General features: G+C 36.6%; 1 long non-coding RNA gene across 1 annotated transcript; it reads left to right on the top strand.

The window, feature by feature from the left end:
* Nucleotides 1-17,372: 17,372 nt before the first annotated feature.
* LOC139688414 (uncharacterized) lies at nt 17,373-20,121 on the top strand. The gene is made up of 4 exons (XR_011700742.1): nt 17,373-17,497; nt 18,897-19,002; nt 19,377-19,520; nt 19,945-20,121. It is a non-coding gene; the product is annotated as an uncharacterized lncRNA (long non-coding RNA).
* The last annotated feature ends 6,156 nt before the right edge of the window (nt 20,122-26,277 follow it).

Genomic DNA, 26,277 nt, shown 5'->3' with positions numbered 1-26,277 from the left:
GACAACTCTGGTTATAGATTAAAGCTTGTTTGATTGCGGAATACATAGATTGGCGACACCTTTTCTGCAAGATTATGAAAGCTCAGAAATTTCTATTTTATCTATTAATTGACCTCATTTTTGCAAAAATTGAAATAGTTGGGATATAGGTTTTTAAAACAATTGGACCTGAAGACAGTCATGTAAAAAGTGTGTATGTAGTACCTGCAATTGTTTCATGAATCAACATTTTCGCTTTCACTAGGTGTTCGGGAAATGTAAGCCTTTACTTATTTCCTTTTTGTGAAACCACTTAAATGCATTTATCATGTGTTCACAAACAATATAAGTTTTATTGAAATTAAATTAGAATATCTCTCTGAGAAATAAAATCAGTCAGGACGCATTCAGTAATTTTCTAATTCTCTTGTTCATACTTCTATGTTATCTTTTCCACAAAGAAAACAAAATTGGAAAACAAGTCTGCCATTTTATTTTTTATGTATCTTTGCATGATTTTTGAATTATGCTAACCTATTCAATTTTTGATAATTCACTTCCTTTGTGGGATAAATATTCTAATTTTCAATTAGTTCCACTACAGGTCCCTACAGATGGTGGGGAAATAATTTTTGAATGAATGGAAGCCTTTCCCTTCCTTGCCTCAGTTAAGATAAATGGTGTGAAACCACCTTTATTATCATAATTAAATTTTAAAAGAAGTAAACATTAATTAGATCTTCCTTTTATGTATATACAGTGGAACCTCCTACAACGAGATTAAGCTATTTCACAACCTTTCTCGCTAAGTGAAACACACTGAAATTTTGGGGGCTTTAAAGAAACAAGATGATGTGGCGGAAGCTTCTTTGGAAGTGAAACACTCGTTTAGTGTAACAACTTTTCACATATAAATTAATGTAGAATATGGTAATATATTCCATTTGGAAAAAGAAAAAAATTATCTACAAAGTTTATTCAAAGAATATTATATAAATGTTGTTTAGGATCATGGATCATGTCCACCTTCTTTTTCTATCACGAAATGAAATAACTGGGAATGGGAATTGATTTGTAAAACAAAACAGAATCAAATTAAAATTTTCATTATTTATGATAAATACCTAATTTCTTTTAACTAGAGAGCTGGCTAGAGACATTTGTTTTTGTTGACGCTTCAAATTTTGTGAATGTGCGGCTCAGAATGATTGTGAAATAAAGTTAATATCACATTTAGCCTGCTGCGTTTAGGGCTTAACACTTCTTGAAGGCTTGTAGAGTTTCTGAATCGTAAACAAGCATTGATTTAATTTGAAAATCGCCGCTGACGTTCATGCACAATAGCAGGGTGAGGTGACCTTTCATTGAGTTGTGGTCAGGCAATGCCTTCTCTTCTACTGTTATGTGCTTTGGTATCTTCTTCCCGAAGAGACCAGTCTTGTCACCATTAAAAGCATGTTGTGGCAAGTAAACCTAGGACTCGACTAGCTTTTTGAAGTCATTGATGAAGTTCTCTACTGCCTTTGACTCTGAGCTTGCTGCTTCACCTAGCCTCACCATGCCATGGATGATGATTCTTCTCGTACACTTCTCGAACTATGCATGGCTACCCTAAAATACTTTCCGGCCATTGATGATCGACTTGTTTAGTTGCAAAAATCAGTTAGGTCAGCAAAAATATCTGCCCTTATCACAAATTATACTAGTATTCTCGTTCATGGTGTGAAATTGCAATTGCTTTTCGTTTATTCATAAGAGAACCAACTTTCAACATCATTAAGAATACATAACTCTTGTGTAGATACTCTTGTCACTTTATTTGAAGCATCTTTCTCTGTAGTCTTGGCCTTGTTCTTAAATTAAAAGCCAATCATTGATACTGACTGATTGTTGATGTACAAACTAGATCAGCCACGCTTGCACCTTGTTCCTGATTTTCAATGCTTTTACTTTTGATTTCTACTGTTATTTTTAACCCCTTATGGCTTTCTTCTTATGGATTTTTCTTTGGGTTCATTTTTAAAACCCTGGATGAAATATTATTAAACTTTACTTCAAAAAAATCACTAATAATATACTTGAATACAAGTTTGGAAAAATGTGTGATCAGTAGTGGCACTAAGATGCTAGTGAAACAAGTGCTAAAGACAAACTGCAGTAGCAGCCGCACAATGAATCCGGTAATTCCTTTATCCTCGTCACTCGTTATGCGAAAAGTCACGTTAAGCAACACTTGTGTGTCTGTAGCTATCTGCATTAATTAGCTTACTAGTAAAGTATTTCTTTTTATTAATATTTTCTGAGTTGATCCCATGCTGAAAATGATAATCATATAATAGCAATAAATGACTTAAAATCATGTATGGCATACTTTTATTTATCACTATCATTTGTATTCAAACTCTAATTGCAATGTATTGTGTTAGTCTCGAATATTTGCAATCAAGCTGAAGTCTTCCAGATGTGTCTCAAACATGTCTTTTCTTTTAAGTACCAATACACATCATTACCTTAGATTCGGTATTATGTCAGCTTTACCCAAGATTTTTCGGGCACCATATCATTCCTGAGAAACCACCGGTGGTATAGAAAAACAAACTGGCCCCCATAAATATCTGTGAAAATATGGATTTCACATGCCGTATAGATTAGTATGATGGGAAATCTATCCTTATTGAACAAACCAATCTGCAGGTTGATTACTGTGAGTAGATGGGTGGTATGTGAGATTATAGCGATGTCATAATGGCATTGCATTAGAGAAGTAGCTGGTTTGTATACCATATAATCGACCAATATGATTTATACAGTTACATGCTGTTTTTTCGTGGCGCTCAACACTTTCCTAGGCAATAAAAGTAGTATATTTATAGTACATTTTAACATTTTCCATGTTAATATTCAGCACCGTTTGTTAATAAAATATGCTCAATGATTTTTCATATGATTAAATGTAGTTGTCAATGGTTTCAATGCTTGCGCATTATTTTCAAGAAATATCTCGTTAAGTTGCCTTACTAAAAGAATGAATAATTTGGAGAAAATGGTTTCAATTTACTAAGTTCAAATGAAACTGTAATATTATTATTAAAAAGGTGCGCTGACTATTTCCAAATTTAATGCAGCATTGAAGTTATTCTGGAAAAGGATGGTTTTGATTTGAATTCTACACAAAGGTCAATGATAGAAAACATTGAATGATTCTACATTGGTATTTTTGTTGCATTTATTCAGTAGAATTCAATTCAATGTTTTTTATTTGGTATTTTGCAAATCTCCTTTGTTTTTTTTCTTCGAGTGTATGAATTGCCAAAGATCAAAGAAAAATATGCTGATAAATGCCTTGCAGTTCTGGCCATGATTTCTTATGAGCTGTTTACCAAGAAAAATAAAAAGTTATCTTTCAATAATAATACAGGAAATAAACCTTCCTTTGGCATTATCATTTCACACAAACAGTTGGCTTAAAAAAATTAACAAATAACAGCTAAACAACCCTGTAGTGTTACATCAAAAGGGAGTATCAGTGAGGAGTTCAGCAAATTCCTTTAGACTTTTTAATTCGCAGGTTAATAGGGTTAAAACTGTCGCAAGGGGTAATTTAAATTTGACCTTAAATGATGCTTTGCCACTTACCTTCATTGAAAGGAGTGGTAAATGAATTAATATTTGTTTTTTTCTGTAGCCATATTTGTGGAGAAGCAAATCATGATTATATTATTCAGCTATGAATGCATTAAGTGATTTTGGAATAGAAAACAATTTTCGAAACAAAAATCAACAAAATATACAATATATACTATTGAGTTCTCATATGAAAGAAAAAAATACTAAATTTTCATTGGGGATGCTGAAAAAAATACATAAATAAAAAAGATAACTCACAGCTTGTCACATATTGATGGTTTTAATAATGATAAATATGATTGAATGTTGTGAAGTACCAATCTTATGATTAGGATAGCAGCTATTACCTATAAATCTTATTTGTGGTAGTCATGAAATAGGATAAAAATGAGGCAAGGTGAAGGAAAGGATAAAGAAATGATAGTGATAAAGAAATCTGATGAATGTAAATGAAGGTTGACATGGCAGATGATCAATGAAGTGGAGTGAATGAAAAATGAGGATGGTTGTAAGCATTCATTCTGTAATTATGTTATTTTATTTTCCAGGAATGCATAATGGCCACAATCCAATGGCCAAGGGTGCTCCTCTCCTTCAGCCAAATCAAGGTTTATTTCTTAATGCTGCAGCTCAGCAGTCTCCATCTCTTACCGGAAATAAAATGGTAAATTGTGAACATTTATCTCACTGCTTGCAAAGATTAATCATTATAGATTTTAACGGAATCAACAGCAGAAAGAAATGCATTTCAGAAGTTTTAATATACTTCATTCGCCATATCCAGGAATATATGTATTGAGGCAAAACTCCTGGTAATGTCCTTAATAGTGCAGCTCACCAGAAACAAGGTCGTCATACCAGTGCCCAATTTACATTCAATGAGCAAATCATTTCCAAATGAATACTTTTTTTACTAGGGAAAAAGTGTAATTGCTTGTACATTTAACAAAGTCCCATTATTCAGAAAAAATTAGTTACTAGCCTAGCAGAACTTGATGACACTTGCACAGAAGTCACTTTTTGGTGAAAAGGTTCATTGTTCAAAAAATCTTGTAATATAGTGGTAATTAATGGCAGTTATACTCTTTTGTATAACTATCCTTAAAATAATTAAATATTGATTTAAATGTAAAACTGAACAGTCTTACCATGGCATATGTATTTATGTGAAGGTATAATGTCATTCGCAACCATTGTGAGGGAAAAAAATTATAATTGGCTGTGTCCCTTCTTCAGAGTTACTGGAGTAATTTGGCACCCTGTGACTTCCATACCCTCTCCCTTCCCATCTGCTCCCTCAACCATACCCCCTTTCCACACGTACTTCCCCATCCTGAAGTCATGCTTCATCTAGGTGAGTGCCACCCTGCAATGCTTAGAGTTTAATTTTTGGATATAAAATCATATATGAGTTGAAAAATATTCCATTTTGAAAACACACTGGACATAGCATACAGGATGTTGTAATCCAGGGTTAATCATGAGGTGAATTGCACGCTGTAAAATAGTATGTTTATGTGACTAATGATGTCATGGCTTTGATTTTCTTCTCCATTTTCCTTTTCTCACCCTTGCTTCTACATTTTCCCTCCTCGTTTTCATCTTACCCACCAGTTCCCTCTTATATGAACTTATGAAACTTCTTGATGCCCATTTATGCCTGGAAAACTTGTCTTTACCTTAAATATGACAACATGTAATTGTCATAACAAGGTCACTTCCATATTTGCCATATGAATAGTAACAATCTTAGTATTATTTTCTTCCATATGATTTTTTTAGCACAATTTGAATCATAAAGACAAGTAGTCTTGAAGTCAGTTAAGAAAAGACTGAAAACATTATGTTACCAAAATAGTTGATAATTGCATTTACTTTGTTTAAGTTTCAGACACAAAGATGGGGTACACTCCCAATTTTCTGTGCCAATGACTGGTCAAAGGTGCATAGATGATTGCAAAACATGAGTAGTCTACTGATCAAGCTCTTACAGGGTTTCCTTCCCTGCAGTGCACTGCCAAAAAAATAAACTCCTCCTGAAAACATCACCACTAAATAGATCCCCATTGCATTGCCCCATGATGACAGAAGAGAATCCAGGTGGACCATCTTGGCCTTATGAAAATATACCCAATCCCTGAAGGAAAGAGCAAGTTCTGGCCTGAGATCTCAGATGGGAAGGTAGGGATGGATAACAAAAGTCACTATTGGAGATAACTACAAGGGTTTGCATATTTTGAAGACCATTGACAGCATTCAGCCACGAAAAGAGAAGAGTAAGACACATGCCTTGTTGAAACAGGAAATCGTTTTCCCTGCATCCTGGTGGCCATTATTAATGAAGAATCACTTGGGGGCCAGCTGATGGAGGTGTTAGAATAGTACTCCGTGGATTATCCCTCATTAAAGAACAAAGACAATGTCAGCAACATTATATCTCTTCCGTTGTACAGACAGCTATTCCGTTACAAGTGAATCTTTCTGCGTACTGATAGATAACTAATCTTGTTGCCTTCTATTTTACTGTAACCACCAATATATAAAACCAATTGGTGAGGCATGGATGATCTACAACTTGGATAATACTTGAAAAGAAGACACTCTGGAGTTTACTGTAAAAGGTGTCAATTGAATGCATGCTTTGGGTTGAGGTATGAGTTTATGGCTTAAGCCATCAATCTCCAAATGTTTTGGACTTGCAAATTACTATTGTTTCACATGACAGAGCTTAATGACTGAATATTTTTTGGGCTGTTCTTAGTAGTGAAGTTCTTAGGAAAAAATTTTCAGATAAAGGAACATCGAGTAAACATAAAATATGTTTTCATTAGTGGTAGGATTGAGTTCAAATGCATAATCAAATGTACTGCATTAGTAGTAATGCATAATACAAATTACTGTTTGGATTCCTGGATCAGGCCTTTTTCTTTTGGATCATCAGAAATAAGACGGGTTGTGTTTTTAATACCTTACTACTGTACAAAATATCACTCTTGTATTCAAGCCAATGCCGTATCAAGTTCATTGTTTTGTTCATAGGAGGAACTACCAGTAATTTGTTTTTGTTTTATTTGTACAGGTTGGAAGCACATGGACAAACTCAGGTGGTTTGGATATAAATATAGATAATCTGTCCATTAGTGGACGAGGAGGTGGTTGTAATGCTTCAAGTACCCCAATGAACCAAATGGTGTCTGGGGGTCCAAGTATTCCTCGTTCCAATCAATTGCCTGCTACAGCTGCTTTTCCGGTAGCCGCAGTGGGTTCTGGGCCTTATCCAGGTGGGTCTTGCAGTTCAACTCCTATAAAAGTAGAGCATGAAATTACCAATTATTTATTTCCTGTGTAGATTTTTGAATATTATCAGATTACCTGTTAGCTTTTATTTAAAAAAATAACTACAGGAGGTGTCTCAAGTTGTTACGGCTTCCTGAACTTTTTTTTACAAACTCTCAAAACATTCAAAAAACTTGTCCTGGTTAATGACACATTTTATTAAATTTTGGGCATGTATGCATTTATTGCTGAAATATGAGCACAAGGTACTGTTATACCATTATATCCTATTGAGTAGTAACCCAGTCCTGGGTCACTAGATGAAATGGATGTGAGCATTATATTACTTAATGGAGAATAATGTTGTGCCCTCTCGGCGAAAGCAAAGTTACGACTTGTCACAGGGCAGCAATGTGGTAATGGCAGAAAAATTGGTTGTGACAGTATATGAAATCATTATTGACAAGGGACACATACTGGTTAAAATAAATCATTAACTGTGAGTGCATGATGTAGTTTTTCTCATTCAATGGTAAACTCATTGTTATAAAAAACATTCAAACTATGCCATTAAGTGTAATCTAGAGATTGCCAATTTAAAAGAATGTCACTATATCAACAATATATGTATTTTAAAACTATCATTCTCTGTGATTGGTGTGACACAAAAAAATAACCATGTATTAGGACAATTTAATGTAAAAAAATGATTTCATGTTATCATTTAATAAAAGAATATAATTTCTGAGAAACAAAACTAGTTTTTCAAAGAGTGTACTATGATACTTCATAGAATATAATGGTGAACATATATGATCACTTAAAAATACTCAAAGCCGATTGTTTCAACTCTTAAATGAGAATTTCAATACCAAAAGATCTTTGTCCAAGAGAAAATTGCAGGTTGAATTTTCATGGAGAGTCTTACAAATCCAAGTCACAAAATATATTTCTCAATGCGAATGAGCTTGCAATTGTTGTTTTTAGAACTACATGTATAGTTAACAGGCCTATGAAGAATATTTTGTCTATATTCAGCTATTTTTTCCATCTCTAATATTAATAAAATTGCCATTATCATATTTTGGTGATGACTTGCTCTTGTGTTATACATAAGACACAAATACGTTAGAAAATGTAGATAGCCGAACATAATGTAGTGCAAGTTGTAGTAAGTTGTAGTAAGTAAGTGCAATTCAGAGAATTACTTTAAGATTTAATATGAAGTAAAAGTAATTGAAGGGCCTGAGGACAATTCAAATTTTCAATAGACAAATTTGGATTTAAAATTTATTTTATATTATTTATATTTAAAAATATTTTTTATATTTTTGTCCAATGTTAAACCAGCTTTGCTTGTTAAAGATTTTTTTTCGGTTTATCGTTGAATATTTGATCAAGTGACTTCGGCAAAAGGCTTTATCAGTTCAATTTAGATATAACCCAAAAAGAGTAACTCTGTTGTATGCAAGGACTATATGGTGATAAGATACAAGAAACTGTTTCATCATACCATGTGTCTGAGGCATCACCCTTGTAAGGCAGTAGCCTTGTGTGCTAGAAATTTATTTAATGATAATTCTGAAGCTATTTTTTTTATAAAATTTCGATACATCGGCAAAAAGAAATTTCTTCAGACAGCTTTCTAGTAAAAAGGAATTAGGCATGTATCATAAATAATAAATAATTTATTTTGATTCTGGTTTGCTTTTACAAATCGGGTTCGCATTCTCAGTTGCTTCATTCTGCGTTAGAAGAAAAGGTGAAAGTCATCCACAATCCTAAACAAAATATACATAATATTCTTTGAATAAACCCTGTACATTATTTATTTTTTCATCTTGGAATGTAGCATCGTATTTTACATTAATTTATTTGCAAAAAGTTGTTTCACCAAATGAGTGCTTCGCTTTATGAGAAATACCGCAGAACAAATTATGCTTGTTGTACAAGGTTCCACTGTACTTTGTGGTTTTCAAGTTCAACGGAGTAGGGTTGACAGAGACGTAGTCTGTCAAAACATGAAAGTATTGATGAATATATGGGTAGATGTCGGGGATTGATGACTTCTTTGAATACTGTACCTGAATCAGATGGCACTGATAAGGGTAGCAGAGGGAGGATCAGGACCGGCAGGGGGAGCCATACAGGGTCATCCATAATTACTGGTATTTCTTAACATAACTGCTAAGGAAGGTTGAATGGGAAGGCCCAGAGCTGGAAGTGGTGAGGTGGCCAAGTCAGATTTACTGGGTGATCTAGCAGCAGTTGCAGAGACAGCCAAGAGCTGTCAGATTGTTGGCTACACAATGGGTATAATGTGAGATAAAGATTAAGGAACTTTGGGAATGAATGTGAATGACAAGAAAAGAAATATAGTGAGAATCCTGAGGAGGAGGGAGACTAACTTAAAAATATAAAGTAAGATGAATAAAAGCAGGTGATTCAGTTCACATATTTAGGAAGTCTTTTAAAGGAGAAGTGGCATAGTGGTGGAGAGTGGCAAGCGATCTTTGGATCCTTAAAAACAGGGCATTAAATCAGGAAAGGGGAAAAGTTGAAATTTCAGAGACTCAATATTATTTTACCCAAAAATAAAAAGTGATAGTTGAAGAAAAAATGACCGATGGATTTTATTTGTTTGCATTTGATGTAAATAACTACCCTAGCAATATTTTTTAAACTAGCAGATGTCAATGTGTTACTTAATTTGCAAAAATGTCAAGAGTCATCCGTCACATCTGTGTACCTATTGTGAATGTGCAGTTATTCAGGCTCCCAGTGTGTCACATTATGAAACAGCTGCCTTACTACTGCTGCACCGTTACTGCTTGATGTGAATTACTACCACTGATACTGTATTTATCATTAGCTATGAATGTACAAACATAATAGATGTAATCAATAGTGATTTGTAATTTAGATGTTACAGGAACCCATATTCACAGGAAGAGGCCTCTCTGAACATTATATTTCTACATTTTACCATAGTAGACACAAGCACAATAATCATCAAAATTGCTTACATTGATGGCAAAGGCTTACGATGGGCTCAGCTGAGTGCAGTTTCTTTGATGTTAGTCAAGTGAATACAGCAGCTTTAATCTTTGCCATTCCCACATTTCTTGCAGTCTTGCTTTATAAGGGTGCTATCAATACTGAGCTGCTAAAAATACTGATAGTTCCAATATTTCTTTGAAACAAGATAGATGGTATTCTTAGAAACAGTATATTGGTATACAGGTATTTTGGCCATCCATAGTGTAATCACTGATGAGAAGAATTAGCTGAAAACCTGTTTTCTGAAGCTTTAAATTTTTTTGTTTCCTTTCAGTGTAATGTATATGTAGTAGTAATTTTTTTAATAGATCTTGTGACTGTGTGGCATCTTCTGGAAAGAATTTTACATTGTAGAGATGATATTTCACCGAGACTAACTTGGCAGTAATGTGTGGTCTCATTCTGAACAGGTGCTCCCGTTGTGGGTTACGTGCCAGGCATTCCTATTGGCATACAGCAACAGCCCCTTCCTCAGCAGCAGCAAGTGCATGGTATAGGGCCAGCTTTCTTCCCAAATTTTAAGTGAAAGTCTATTTAAGAACTAAAATTAAATACATTTTGACGGAAGAGTTTTTCATTGAAAAATTTGAAAAGATCAGCCAATCAGGAGGTGAGGTGTGTGGCTTGGAGTTCTCTATTGAAGATTATTTTTTTTACTTCCTTGTAAGTCTCGTTTGAGTGTGTCTGGAAGATTATGCTCTTACAGCAATAGAAAAAGCTCTTGTATATCCAACTCAAACCTCAAAAGCTATAGTTAAAAGCTCAATATAATTCCTGATGTAATTATTTGTGTATAGATGTGGATTTTGGTTTTATGTAACATTTATTTTCATACTATTTAGCCATCATGTGCATTTTGCTTGATATACCCTTCTTGTTTATTATGTAGTCCTTAGTGCCTGTTATTGTTTAGTTGTTGTACATATACCAAATTGAGTCATAAATGCACAAATTTTCATGAGCTTTATTTTATATATATATTCTCTTTGACTGGTTAATGGTGGCAAATATTTTTGCTTTTGGCATGTAATTTATTTCTCTTGGTTGTAAATATATAAATAATTCAATTTTCTGTATGAAGTGACTGTTAATAGAGTAACATCGTTTAATTTTGTGAATTTATAAGCTTGTATTAATCCACCTGTCAGGATCAGTTTATGAGGTGTCAGTATTTTAAATTACACTATGGTTGTGTTCACAAATAGCTATAAGATAGCCCAGCACATTAAATGTTATCATTTAATGTGGGAATGAGAAAAATGTTATATCAATTTTTGTGGGTCCAATTACTTTTTTTTTTAATTTGTATCATGGAATATCCCCATAGTATATATTGTTTTCACAATTTTAATTTTCACGGAGTCGTAATGAATTTCCTTGAAGATTTTGGAACTGAGAATTGTGCTACTTCACCAACTGCCAGTCTGCTACTACTTCTTCCATTGGGGATGGGTGTTTAATTGTATCTATGTGTAGTTTGCAGATGTTACAGTGTATGTGATGAGATGGTAATGTAAGTAATTTGATGAGGGAATGATGTCAAACCTCATACCTGACTTAGTGCCTTAACACTTACGATGTTTGTTTAGACCACTTCCTATATTGCGGTGGTGTAAAGTGATCCGAGGAGGAATTAACTAAAGCCTAAGGCCATTGAAGAATGGTGCCCCTCCTTTGTGCAGCTACGCTATGTTTAATGCTTCCCAGTTAGCCCTTTAAACATGATTTTTATAGGAAGTGGTTACTTAATGAATTATGGATGGTGACCTTGTGTTGTATTTTTCTTGTTGTGCATTACAAATAAAACAAATTTATTAGTATGCCATTCACTGAAGGGAATATCTCAGGTTGTAAAACCAGTTGAGTGTGTGGGTGTAGATAACCTAATCTTAATTTGCCTGTGACGTGCACCTATCGTTAGTAGATCATGACCAATCATTTCACAAGATGTCTGCAGTTTTACTTTTCCCTTTTGGCAAGATTTTGGATGCGGTGCAAGCGTTTGCTATTTCTTGTATGTAAGCGTGTACATTACTATTTTTCTCCCCGCGTAAGACTGAATTTCCGGTTCTTCTATGAAAAAAGGCGTAAGTTTTAAGCGGGGAATCATCGAGCTTTGGGGAAGTTGATTAAAAAAAAAGGTGTTGTACATTTATGTGTGCTTTGTGATATTCCAAAATTTTGTGAAATTTGAAAAGGGTTGGCAGTTGCTGGACCAAGAAATGTAAGAGGTAAATGTTTGATGGATATTATCAAGTACATAGTTGGAAATTGGTTAATCTACTGCTCCCTTGTCTTCTCAGTGGATGCTGACACTAATTGTGTGATTGGTGTGCTTTATGTGCACATCATTACAGTGTGGGCATTTGACAAAAGAGGAGTGTGATATTGTTAATTTTTGAAACTGGTTTTTAACAATAAAAGAAATCTATTCATTGACTTCAAAAATCATGTGTCTTTGTTTGCATGCGATAAATGATCCTATACCTTGGGAGTATAATTTACATACTGAATTTTTGTATGGATATTATTGAAAACTGTTATAATCGCATAATTTTATATGATTGTATGTTTGAAAAATTTGTGAAACATGGCCTGCTGCACATAATGATTGGGCACTAATGCTCAAGAATGTCATGCATCCATGTCAAAGCATAGTTTTATGTGAGCTAGTCTTGTGATTTTAATGGTTATCAATGTGAAGGCTATTTGATGACTAGTGGATGTAGTCAGTGGCATTTCAATTCTTTGTGGTTCTACTTTCATGGGAGATGATATGGAGATAGAACCCGAAGGAACCAGAGGGAGAAATTCTCTTGCCTGAAATGATTCTTAATAATCAGTTTACTGACCAAAAAATTGTCACATGCACATATATGAAGTTTCACCTTTACAGTTAGCTGGAATCAACCTAATTTCAACGACTTAAAAAAAATAATTGTCGGTTAACTTCTAATTAAAGATGATTGGGAATTGTCCTCCGTGGGATTTCATGAGTCTAGTTACTTTGTCTACCTAAAAAACTTCGTTATTTAACGGATTTAACTAATCGCGCTAATGTAAACAATCATTTGGAAGATCCACCAATCGTATGAGGGAAAAGTAGAAGCCATAAGACTACTAACTTATGATGTTGATAACACACTGGCTGAAGTTATACTGTTCAAATGTAAATATGTGCAGAATGAAAAATTCAGAAGAGTGAACAAAATTTAAGAAAACCATTATAAGTATGTTCAGGTCCTAGAAGTTTTCAGAACAAAAAGAGAAAAATGTTCCGGTGTACTGTTATCTCTGACTGGTAACGTCTCCATGCTAATGGCACCTGAACAAACCCATACTGGCTTTTTGTGCAAGGAGAGATTGCCTGGCAGGTTGGCAATATCATAGTTAGGGGATTGCTCATAATTTTGTCTACTAATATATGTAATTTGCCTTGGTATAGTTAGTTTGTGGCAGTGGGGTCGGGGAAGGATTTGTTTTTAATTTTTTTCTGCTGGTTACGTTAATGTTCTCTTGGCACTGTGATCAACACTTTGGATTTTCATGTCTTAATCTTCTCATTATTCATATTTTGATCTTTATGGCTTCCGAATATGCGGGATTTTGAATCATCTATCCTACCAATCGTTTTGTCTCTCTCGATGCTTTTTTAACTTCTCCCCAGTCCTCCGTCAAATCCATTCCTATCCCCAAGGCTTGTTGGGTTTCGGAGGAAACGAGTGTAAACGAAAACACCCGAGTGTGCTCCAATCGGATGTTTTCAGTTCACTTTTCACTGTAATCTGTGGTTTCCCAATCACCAGTCCCTCAGGAAGCTCCAGTTCAATACTTTTAAACATTTTCTACATGTCAGTGTTTTCATTCGGTTCACATGCATTTCCTCCGCCCAAACCCATTCTCACCTCCTCTCCTGCCGCAATTCATTTTCACACTTGGTCCTACAAACACCAAGTCCTTCCGGCCAAGCTTGGCTGACATCGTGCCTCCAATCTCCGTGGAAGAATAATTATTCTTCCAAACTATCGCTATTCAGCCTTCGGGCTGTGGAACTTTGCAGCCCGTTTTCTTGTTTTAATTTCGTTCTACATTCGTTCGTTCGTCTCCCTCTTCGGCAGACTTCATCGGTGCAGGAGAGCACATCTCCAATCGGCCTACATAGCCTCTGGCGTTTCGTCGCTGCATGACAAGATTGCATTTTGGCCGTCGCTGCACGGCAAATTGCTTCTGAAGTGTCAGAATGTTTGTGTACTTTCACCTTGATATTTTACTTCGCCTTACATGAACTTTTTCTCGTAAAAGAGCAACGAAATGCTGCATAAAACGTCCGTGAAAGCGCCGGAATGTGCTTTCATCAGGACCCCTATGAAGGTCACTACTATGTAATAAACTGAAATTATTGATCCGCGTAATTGAAATTAATGACGCTTAAATATTAAACCGCGGAAGCTGAATTAGACAGCTTTCTTTGATATTTAGCAAGGAAATAAAGTGTCAATTATTATTTTCTTTTAAACTGTAGAGCGGCCTTGATAATTCTCCAACCGCCGTCGTCACCTGTAGACGCCGCCACTAGGAATGCACCATGCGGTCAGGCGCTGGCTCACACCCTCCTGGTCTGCCTTCTCCTGCAATGGGACTATCTCGCGTCTGACGTTACTGCTGCCTATCACTAGAATCCCCCCTTCCCACTCTTGACGGTTCCATTTCTCTCACAGGGGCGGGGGTAAAGGCTGCAGATACCGCGGGGCTATCCTCCGATAGCACCTTGTAGCACCGTTAGAGACGGGGATGAGGTTTTGCCTTCGCATCTCTCCTCCCTCGCCGCAGCGTTAACTATCCCCCGCTGCTGCGCGAGACAACCGATCCTCCGGTTTCCGGAGCAGCACCTCTCAAAGATCAAAGGATCGGACTCCGGGCAGCCTCTCGATCACTCCGCATGTTCCTTTCGGACGAATGCGTGCTGCCCCATTGGCGTGGCGAGTTAAAGAAATGAAACATTTCTTTAGGCTCAACGAAGGCTACTTTATCGTGAAAATTGATGTCACTGACCTGCTTAACTAACAAAAAAAGTCCACTAGCTATATAAGATAATCATTCAAGCCGCCCCCCCCGTTTCCTACGACAGGTGACAAATGATGCCTTGCGTGTTGAATTAAATATACTTCTAAATTGATATTGACAGCATCTGCAAGAATTTGGAATTAGTAATGTGCTGCTCTAAGATTTAATTTCCGGTCAACAGTAACCCGAGCCTTAAATCGCTCTCTTTTTATGTTCCGTTTATGTCATAATGAGTCAAGCAAGTGAGCAATGTAGAGGCTTTGAAGTTTAAATTTAGTGATACTGGAGTTACTTCAAGGATTTTATTTCTCTTTTCTTCCACTATTCTTCCTTTTCGAGTATTGGCTTCAGTAGAAAGTGATCAGATTAGATATAATATTCTCTAGAGAATTCTTAAATTCAGCCTGCTGATATTCCTTTCTTGTCAATCCAGTTAATGCGTCTCAATTCCATTTGCTAACCCGCCTACCTTCCCTTTTGTTTTTGAATCCGTCGCTGCACTTCGTAACAACTAAATTGCGCATCCACTCTAAGGAACCTGCGCCAATGGATCACGCTGTTCCTAAATCTTTGACTAATCATAATAAAATCTAACTGATACCTTTCAGAGTAACCCAGCATTTTCCATGTATACTTAAGTCTTTTGGGGCGTCTATACTAAGTGCTGGTGATGACTAACCCCTGTCTCATGCAGAATTAAATTGCTTTCTCCCCGCGGTCATTCCACCTACCTAAACCGTAATAGTTTACCTCATCACCATCTTTTCCTTCGCCTACTGTTGCATCCTAATCCCCCATCACTATAAAATGCTTCCCTCCAGGAACATCCGCGATTATATCCTCTAACTAATCGTATACCCTATCGACTTCTTCCTCCTTATGATTGCTTGGTGACATGTATACCTGAACAATGACCGAGTTCGTCAGTTCTGCGTTTAATTTACCTGGGTAAAATTCTATCCGTTGCTTGCTTTTTGTTGACTATGATCCTTCCTACCATAATGGTCTCTATGCTCTCAAATTCAAACCAGTATGATCTCACTTGTACTTGTATAATGCACTGTGAATTCTGATTTTGATTGCATCGTTATGGGCAAAGAACGATTTTTTTTCATTCCGTTATTCGTATAATGCATTGAAATGTTCAGAAACGTGATGCTCGGTTTTTGAAGCGATGACTTTGGAGGACCAAGAGAAAGAATTTCGGAAAAAAGAGGTCCCACTTCCAACCTTCTTTCAAAATATATTAACGTGACGAATGCCAATTGACTGTGAGTGGATAGACCCCGAACACCCGTTTTCACGAACTCCACCGCCAAAGAGGAATATTGCTCCCTGGTCCATACCAGATTTCCAAAACCGGGTTGGGAACCACAGCGCTCACCCTCTGGGATCCCCTTCCCTCACTCGCGGGTCTCCTGGCGCGGCAACCTAAACGACTTGCAACTAAACACCCTCACCCATGTGGATCGCAGGCCAGATGGCATGGCCGTACGCAGGCAGTAAATCCATCAGACTATTTAAAAGTATCCTTTTCTTACTAGGGGTTATTTTTCGGGTATGTCTCCCTGCCTTTTTAGTCGCCTCTTACGACGGGCAGGGATACTGCGGGAGAATTCTCAATCCCCCTACCCGCATGAGGGTAGGGGGATTGAGACCAACCAAAGAGATGATGGAGTCAACGCGAAAGAGGAATGGAATGCTACCCAAGGATATCTCAGTGCACTGCACAGTCCGTCGGATGGGACGCAGTTGACTAATCGCATTTCCGAGGCGGAATTGGAAATGCTGCTTCACCTGTGCCTCAACCCTCTCACCCCCTCTACTCTGACCCTCCATCCAACCCGCCCTCCCCGTAATGTACAAGGTGCCATGCCCTTATGTAATAAATTCAAATAAAACTAAGGAAATATTCAGGTTTATACTACCTACTGAGGAATAGTCGTTGCCAACACATTTATTTTACCGAGGTCCTGATGAAACTGAATGGCCACACGAAGGCTCGTTTAATGACGCCCGCGCATTTCTGGAGGGGTACACAATTTCATTGTTGATTGGTGGTCTTGGCTGTACACTGGTCACTCAAGCTTTCGGCGAGGAAGGGAGCGGTTAACTGCAGGACTCCAGATCGCTCCAGTGCAAAGCCCTGCGGAGATACGCAAAATGCGCTCTTTCGAAATTGAAATGGGCTAACAATTCCCTCCGCCTTCTTTTCCATCGTCCCAATTCGATTTCACGGTCTCTGGTTCAAAGTCTCCCCCTGGCGAATAAACCCCCCTACCCCCTCCCCCACCTTCCCCTCAAAGTCCCCCCCTTACTTGGCGATGGGTATTTGGTTTCGCCAGTTCGTTTCGAGGGCCGGGATGAGCCAGCCGATCGAAGCGGATGGACTCATCGCTATCCCAGAGTTCGTGGGACCCGCGAGGGCATATCGTCGAGGTACTCGGGAGAAGACTAAGCGGTCGAAACCACGGGCAGCTCTATACCAATGGTGAGTGGTGACTTAATCCAAGCCACATACAATGATAGATTAGGTTTCTTCGTAAACGTTCAGTGTATCAAGTTTCTAATTGTCAGGTTTCGATTATCTAGATCTTAGGGCCACTTTCCAAAATTGACAGTAGCATGTTGATTCATATGTAGTCAGCCTACAAAAATTATTTTGAAATGTGCTTTCTGGCATCGGTATATACATACACTGAGCAAGGGGTTGAAGTACGCAGTAAATCCGATCTTCACCTTTGCTCAATTGTCGTCGGTTATTGTCCTGTGGATGGATTAATGATGGTCCCGTAATTTTCATCACTGGGGATCGGGATGGTTCGGTGGGTAACGTACTGGCTTCCCACCCAGAGGGTCTTGGTTTGACTCCTAGAGGCGGCAGGTATTTTTCAGTGGCATCTCGATCCCTACGATGTTGCTTTGTGGAGAGCACTTCGAGTGAGTACGACGCCCGTCGGATGGCACGTTAAACCGCGGACCCCTTTGCGCCTTTCGTTAAAAGTGGACTCCTGCCGACGTCAGGTTTCTCTCCACCCTTCCTCCTCTCTCATTCATCCCTAATGTCGCTAATGACCTCTGCTTTCGGTCACCTCCCGTAAAATGACAAATTTGTCGATCCTCGGCAATACTGAGGTTGCAATTATGGCCGCGTAAGCTTCCAATTCTTGTGTGCTCACGTATTGAAATATTAATTTGCGACGACCAACTCGTCGTCATTGTAGACGCTCCACAATTTATAATCTGATTACCTTCTGGTCTACCCCTCGCCTGGCATGTGATTCGAAATGGGGTGGGACTGCAGATTCGATCGCGTGTCAAGTGGATAAGAATTCAACCTGAATTTTGTAGTTTATTCCTAACCTAATTAAAAAATCATTCCAAAATGAAAATTTACTGGTAAAATATGACAGCAATTTCTGGTGGTGGCACAAGATTTTGAGATACATTTCTTAAATATGTAGCATCTGCCAAATCAAGTGAGTTCATGTAGATTTTTTTGTATTAATATGATTAGGAAATTTATCAGGCTTATGACACCTAAGGTGCAATCAAAGATTCAAATTAGCTTTCTTTTAGAGTAGAGTAGCCCATGTTGAAAGCATCATATCTATGGCAAAATAGTGCAAAAAGTATCCAAAGAAACCAATTTGTAATCATTCAAACGATGCAAGATTGTTGATAACTTATTATTTATTGAAAAAGTTCCTTTTTCAAATTGTACCATTAAATTAACATAATCTTCAGATGGAAATTAATCAAGTAATTATTTCTTCTGGAATGTGTGGTAGCCAATGTATTACATAATTCATTTTAACTCTGAATGGCCAGGTCCGACTCCTGGTGACTTTGGGAAATTCCTAGCTTCACCACAATTCTATTATTTTTAGGGTGCTCAACATGCAAACCACAGGCAGCCAAGGGAAATGAACTGCCTCATGTCTGTTCCTTAATTTTGGCATGATGTCCTAATTTGCCAAACACCTTTGCAACCAGGTATGAGGTATTCTGTCAACCTTCTTAATCATACATGCCTTAGGCCTTTGTGAGGTGAGCTACACTGACATATTTGTGATAATCAATCTTTTTGCTGATCACTGTGAATACGCTTGTTTAATCTTTTGGTTAGTTTGACTTTCGATTTGTTTTAAAATTTGACTTGAAGTATTATGGATTTGGGTGAAAAAATGGTACATGCTAAGCTTATACTGACTGGGATTTTTTCCATTTAATCCAACAACATTAATGTACTCGTTGGTTGGCTTTGATATACCTCGCCTAGTAATTAGCTGAATTTTGTGACATTCATTAATCAACAGGGTAATAATGGGGGCCAGTTCCTTTTCATATACCACTCTGTGGTTCCCCAGGAAGGTATGGTACCCAAAAAATCCCACAGCATGGACGAAGGGCAGAGGGACTCAAAGAGGCATCAATGCAAATCACATCTGGCCCCTCATGGCAGGAAACCAACACGCTACCCATTGGACTGCCACACCCCCTGCTTAGTTTGTGTAATATATTTTTAAATGACTAAAGTTAAACCAAAATAAAAAAATTTCAGTGAAATCAGAATTAGCTTAAATTCCTAACTTAATTTAACAAAAGTAATTTACCCGCAGTAAATGTTATGTGAAGTACTTGATCAATTTCTCTAGGAGATAAATAAATCATTATGAAAGCTAATGAAAATTTAAATTAATCTAAATAATGTGAAATTGTCGATTAGTTTCTCTTATGATTCTTTCATCTTTTCTTTGTTTTGAAAACTTATTTCATTAACCCATCTTGCAACCTTTTGCAAGATGGATTAATTATTATGTCGATTTTTGTCTAGTTCCTTCTTATAAAATGCATTTTGACAAAGTATCAATAGAAAAATAAATTAAATCACTGAAGGTTAATCAACTAAGTAAATTTTAAACACTTTCATTTTAGGTGGAGCTATCAAAGTCTCAGCATACTTATGTACCAGTTTTGCAAAAAGACACAGGTCCTTGCAGTTAATCGTGCAATATTGCAAGAGGATATTGATTTCAATCTCAAAAAGAAATAATTATTTATACAGTCAATACCAAAGTTCCTTCATAAGTCCTGCATGGTTCCTGCTTAAGTCTCTAGAGGTAAATGAAAGGACTAATTCTAAATCGGTTCCATAAAGTTACGCCAGAAACCATTAATTATTTCTAGAGGTATTAAAACGCGTGTATCATTATACTTTTTTCTCCAGGGGAATTGTATGGAATAGTGTTCTGGGGATCATCTGTATGCATGTTGTACAAAATTATCTTCAACCATATAGGCCCTCATTAAAAAAAATTAAATTTTCTTACCATTCCTTCTATGTATCATATATTTGCTATGTCTGTCTTAATAATAAATTATGTTTGCATTGAAATATATCAACCATATCTTTAATACAAATAGCAATATTTGCTCGTATTCAACTAGAAATCATAATATCCACATCAGTTATCATAAATCAGCAATTTCATATAAAAACCCAATGGTAATGGGTGTAATAATTTATAATACAATACCAAACTCATTGGAAATGAGTGATAAATTGTGGTTTTAAATTGAAACTCGGGAAATTCCTTCCATCGGAGTGTTGAATACATTTTTAAATAACCATTGAATACATTTTTAAATAACAAATAATTATAATGCTTGTCTATGAATTGCCAGGTTCTCCATTCACATTGATTGTCCTTTGGTGATGGTAGTTTTGCTGGCCATCCTGCCTGCTTCTCCAGGTCGAAGGTATTTTTTGAAGGTTTATAGTCAGCTTTATATAGGGCTGGTATTAAAGTACCACTCTGATTGGATAGTCCTTTTCCATGTAATGGATTTCCGTTGTCCATGTTGATATTTCTAGGTCTTGGACAAAAAAAGCTTTGAAAAAAACGTTCAACCTGAAGACAAAGGCAGGATGGCCAGCGAAACTGTCATCACCAAAAGGCAACCAATGCGGATGGAGAACCTTGAAATGCAAAGACAAGTAATTGGGCCATGGAAACCTTTGAATGAAGTAATTGTAATGCTAAAGTTTTTATTGCATACTTTATTAATATGTACATTCTCTTTTAAGCGTATTCATAGTGCTGAAATGTATTTCGTAAATTTATTTGTTTGAAGACTTCTATACCTACATGATATGTATGATCTGTGGACAAAAATATTTGGGCACTCATACCTTTAGATTTGTACAATTTTATGTACAATTTCTTTGTTTAATTCTTTTCTGTTTTTGAGGTGATTTCTGATTTTTACCAGATGGTTCAAAATTTCTCCCATGAATGATGTTCTTTGGTGAATGAGACATTCTGGTATTGATGCTTACTGGTGGTTTTTCTCCTGTGATGTCCATTAGGTCACTTCTGTCAAAGCTGTGATGTTGACTGGGTGTCAGGTTTTCCACCACACAAGTTTCACACCTACTTTCTACTTCATCCAAAGTATCAACTCTTTCCCTTCATTCTGTCTTTTAATCTAAAATGCCTTTAAGTTTACTTAAAAGCATTATTTTCTTAAATTAATTGACAGTGGTGCAATGTGACCTTTGCTGTTGATACACCCTTAAAACATAAAACTTACTTACTTCTTCTATCTTATACTTAGCATTCACTCTTCTATCACACACATTGAATTTTTATTTCCAGTCAATATGCCCTAAAATAATTCCCATTTCCTTCAAATTATTCCCAAGAAACTTATCCCCCCTCCCCTACCATTCTGCAAACTTGTTTTAATTTCATTCCCATTTTATTTTTTTCTCATCTCCATACCATTTCATAAGCTTCCAATATATGCTTATCCACTGGCATTAGCAACTGTTTGAAGTGATGATATAACAACACAATCAGTTGGAATAAGTGCTACTTTCCTCTGTTAAAGGATATTAAGTAAGGCAGATGTTATGATTGATAACTGGTGAGACATTTCCTTGTTTACCCTCACTGTTTTCCCTCCTCTCCTGCCTTGGGACTCACCCAAAACAAACTCCTCGCCACACTTTCACTCTGTCCTTATTCTCACATCCCAATCTTCTTCCTTCCTTGATTCATATTTGGTCACCTTTTTGGGATATATAGCTCACATGGGCAGGTGAGGAGAGTGGAAAGGGAGGCTGAAGCAGTGGTTGGAGCTCCTTTAGAAAAAACGAAGTATCAATAAGTCTGCAAAGGCATGTTGTGAACTTAATTATTAACCCAGGTGATTTTCCATTAAATAAACATATTTGAGACAGTAAAATAAACATTGTTCCGTGTTCCATTGTACCTCATCTCCCTTTTCTTGAAAGGATAGAGATCCGATTGTTATTTTAACTTAAACTAGTAATTTCCACATTCCTATGACAATATTTTAATATATTTTGAAATATTGGAAATATAAATGCTTTTAAAAAATTCACTTGATCAACATGCATAATGCATTCATGCATTTTAGATTCCAATTTCTTACATGGCATTTGAGTGGTGTTGTTCTGAAGTTGTTCATTTCAGCAAGCCATTATTAATCAAAAAGACAAATAAGAAAAAATAATCTTTTTTTTAAACACAACTATTGTTGAATGGAACTAGCTGCCTCGATGTTTCTTTGGGCCCTTTCCATCCAATTTTAGGAGTTTTAAGATTAAGTGTAAAGCAGCCACTTGGCGATAAACTTCACTGATCAGTGATTATTATACTATTTTTCTTATTGAAATAATGTTTTTATGTGATGAGGACTGTGTGAAAAGTTGTATTGCATGAGTGAATGATGTGTTAATGGTGCGTGATTTGGAATGGCATATGAAATAGAAGAATGCTTGATTATGGATAGTGCGACGGTGATTGGAGCGTGGTAGGTGCTGTGCGAACTAATCCCTTGTGTGATGGCAAAGGAGCAATTGATAATCTTAGTGTTATTGTGTATAAGAGCATTTTGTCTCGTATCTTTTCTTTTTGTGCATGTATGTGCATTGTTGGAGTGGCCGTTGACCAGACATGACCGTTACCACCAGGACAATCGCCCATTTGCAATGAGATTTATATGATAATTAACATAGTAAGATCTGGTGCTTTCCCGGTGTATTTGATTCGTGAAGGATTCTCGGGTCTTCCACCGGGTCAAGGGTTCCATATTGGCCGACGTTTCGATGCCCGACTGGTGCATCGTCTTCAGGGTTGACATCAACCCTGAAGACTATGCACGAGTCGGACATCGAAACGTCGGCCAATATGGAACCCTTGACCCGGTGGAAGACCCGAGAATCCTTAACGAATAATTAACATAGTTTGTCACAGATGTATTAATTTAATGGTGTTCTATACACTAGTTTTAGACAAATGAATTAAATGTTAAAATAGAGTGAAGCAGCAGCAGTTGTTGATCAGTTGCATTTTTCACTAAAATATCAGTCTTGTGAAATTTAATTTTAATTAAAGCTTAATAATTCTGATATTTCAATGTGGTTATATTTTTAGATATAAAGTAAAAATTTCCATTTTTTTTTAATTTTCAAGGGGGCACCAATCTTTCGATCTTAAGCCAGTAAATATTTCTTTAGCCCTTTTGAACACAAGTATTTGTATTTTTGCTTAAAACATCCTAAAAGCAGTTAAAAAAAACACATTCACTTAAGATTCATAATCATATTTTAATTGTTTTTCCCTCAGGTCATCCATTGGATTGCTAAGTGAAAAGAGGAGCGTCCATGGAAATCAAGGTTGATCAGCAAGCATTCTCACCGAAGGAAATAAAGAAGGAACGAAGGTGTATATTTCGTTGCTGGTGCCAAGTTAAATAGTGCCGTCAGCACCTAAAGAAGTGTACTTCATGTGGGCGTCAGCCTTAAATGATGCCTCTGAATAGACTGAAACTCCTCCACCTCCCAACTTTGTGGATGGGGGCTATGAGGGTATTTCAGTAAAATGTTTGGTTAATAAAGGATATTTGGAATCCTGTTGTACACATTTATCTCAACAAATGTATTCATGAGTAATAAAGATGAAAGAAACCATAATGAATGTTGTCTAATTATTAAATCTTTCTCTTTGTGTAACTTTGGAATGACTAATTTTGCCATAATATGATGCTTGAGAATTAAAAAGAGGAATACAGGAAATAATAAAAAAATAAAGATCTTTTTTCCAAGGTTAAAACTCAGTGAAAATGTTGATTTGAATCGTTACCTTTTGTACAGATAACTGTAAATGAGCACAAGTATTTGTATAATCTCCGAAAAATAATGGCGGTCCGGATATATTTACGCCCTCTGCCATACTCACATTCAGCGATGCGGGTAATTCAATTAGTTATAAATTAAGACAGAAGTATAAGTAAATATTTGACCTAAATGGAATGTCTGTATTTCCGCAAATATCGATTCAAAATAAATTGTTATCGAATTGATTGTTTAAAAGTGGAAAAGCCGTGAAAGAGGCATTGATTCAATTAATTATCAGCATGAAATAATTAATAGCTTTACTGTTAGTAATAAATATGTATTATGTGTATCATACGTAAAATATGAAAATGTCTTTATCCGTAGGAAGCCTAAAATGTTGTCAAATTATTTTAAAGTAATTTAATTCTATCCTGCATAGAAACATTGTGTGTACTCTGAACCATTGTTCTTTGGTTTTTAAGGTGTAATTCGTAATTACAAAAAACATGTGAGCTACATTTGCTCGCATCGGGTCAAAAATTACGTCATGCGCCAAACTGAAATAAGTCCAATAATTAGAGTTAATTGGTCTATCACATGCGAAAAAGCATGGTATCGAATGTTTTCCAAGAACCGGCTCACGCTTCAAAAAAAGAGTAGCTACATCGATGGCCAACCGCTCACGGCACTCTGAGCCGTCTCTGAGTATCGTGAGGCCCAAGGTGAGGTGCTAAGCCTATCCGAGAAAATATATGTAAGTCCCGAGTCCACCCAGCGAAAAATATTCTAAGTCCAGAGTCCCTCGCCAAGCGAGATAGGCGTCGAGGCAGGCAGATGCCTTGGATTCGCCGGGTGAGAGAGCCTTGCTGAGTTCGAGTTGATTTTGAGAAAAAATCGGCTAAGTCCGTAGTTTTGCAGAACATATCATAGTTCCGAACACATATTTTACAAGAAACCCAGTAGCCTGGGGGATCAGAGGCGGATAGCGGAGGACAGACTATACGATATGTTACCTCGGTTTACTTTTGCATCCAATTTTTTTTTTTTTGCAAAATATTTTCGATTCGCTGATTTGCACAAAATGTTCACCAGAGATTTTGACAGTAGGTTCAGGATGACGCGGGATATCAGGAAAACAATTAATTATTGAATATTTTTGTGAGAAGGGCTGCCATTTTTTCCAGCCGGGCGGCGGGGCGCCGGAAAAAATGGCACCCCGCCTCACAATAATATTCAATATTTAATAGTTTTCCTGATCTGCCGCGGCATCCTGAACCTCCCGTCAAAATCTCTGGTGACAATTTACTGAAAATTAATGAACAAAAAATTAATTAATGGATTAGTTGAGTATTCAGCCAACAGATGGCGTATGCCTTCACTAAATGAAACCTCCTCAAATACCAGGACATCCTAATACATTCTTTACCCACTAGAGACACCAACGTGTAATTTCGAAATTCAATTGTTACATGGCGAACTCAATTGTTACATCGTGTACTTCGTATTTAGCTTAATAGGATTTGTTCGCACTTGGGGCATGGTTAATGTAAAACATGACGCACCCTCCCGATTATTTCCAGAATATACTGGAACTTAATGATGTACTTAATTATTAGAGGGGGTAATATTTAGACATTAGCGAGTCAAATATTAGATTATGCCCTATTTGAAAATAGGGCGGCAAACCTAATGGATTGCGATATCTCCTAGTTCATATTCAGTAGTTTACGTAATTTTTTATTCCAATGAAAACGGCCAGTTGTGAAGCATAGAAAAGTTTTTTTGATCCAAACCAATATTATTTATCAATGGCATTTTCCTCAGGAAGTTAATCTCAACACGGTTTCAATGTTGCTGTTGATCCAGACAATTCTATCAATTGTACTGGTTTCAACGTTGACATGCTCGCACAGTCTTGGTAGTTAACATTTTAAAGATAAGAATCGTTAATGCAAGAATATATTCCAAATTTTTATTGATTTCCAAATTATATAATACAAAAATGCGTACCATATTTGTCTAATTTCTTCTTAATGGAGCGAAGAAAACTATTTCTGAAGACTCCTTGGGTTTGACCAAACCCATGTCCCTGATATTTCAGGTATAAGATTACCAAATCT

Source organism: Hetaerina americana, unplaced genomic scaffold, assembly GCF_022747635.1.
Source record: "Hetaerina americana unplaced genomic scaffold, ioHetAmer1.1.p SCAF_2, whole genome shotgun sequence".
Lineage (NCBI taxonomy): Eukaryota > Metazoa > Arthropoda > Insecta > Odonata > Calopterygidae > Hetaerina > Hetaerina americana.
The sequence above is the reverse complement of the archived record's forward strand: the minus strand, read 5'-3'. Positions and strand labels throughout refer to the sequence as shown.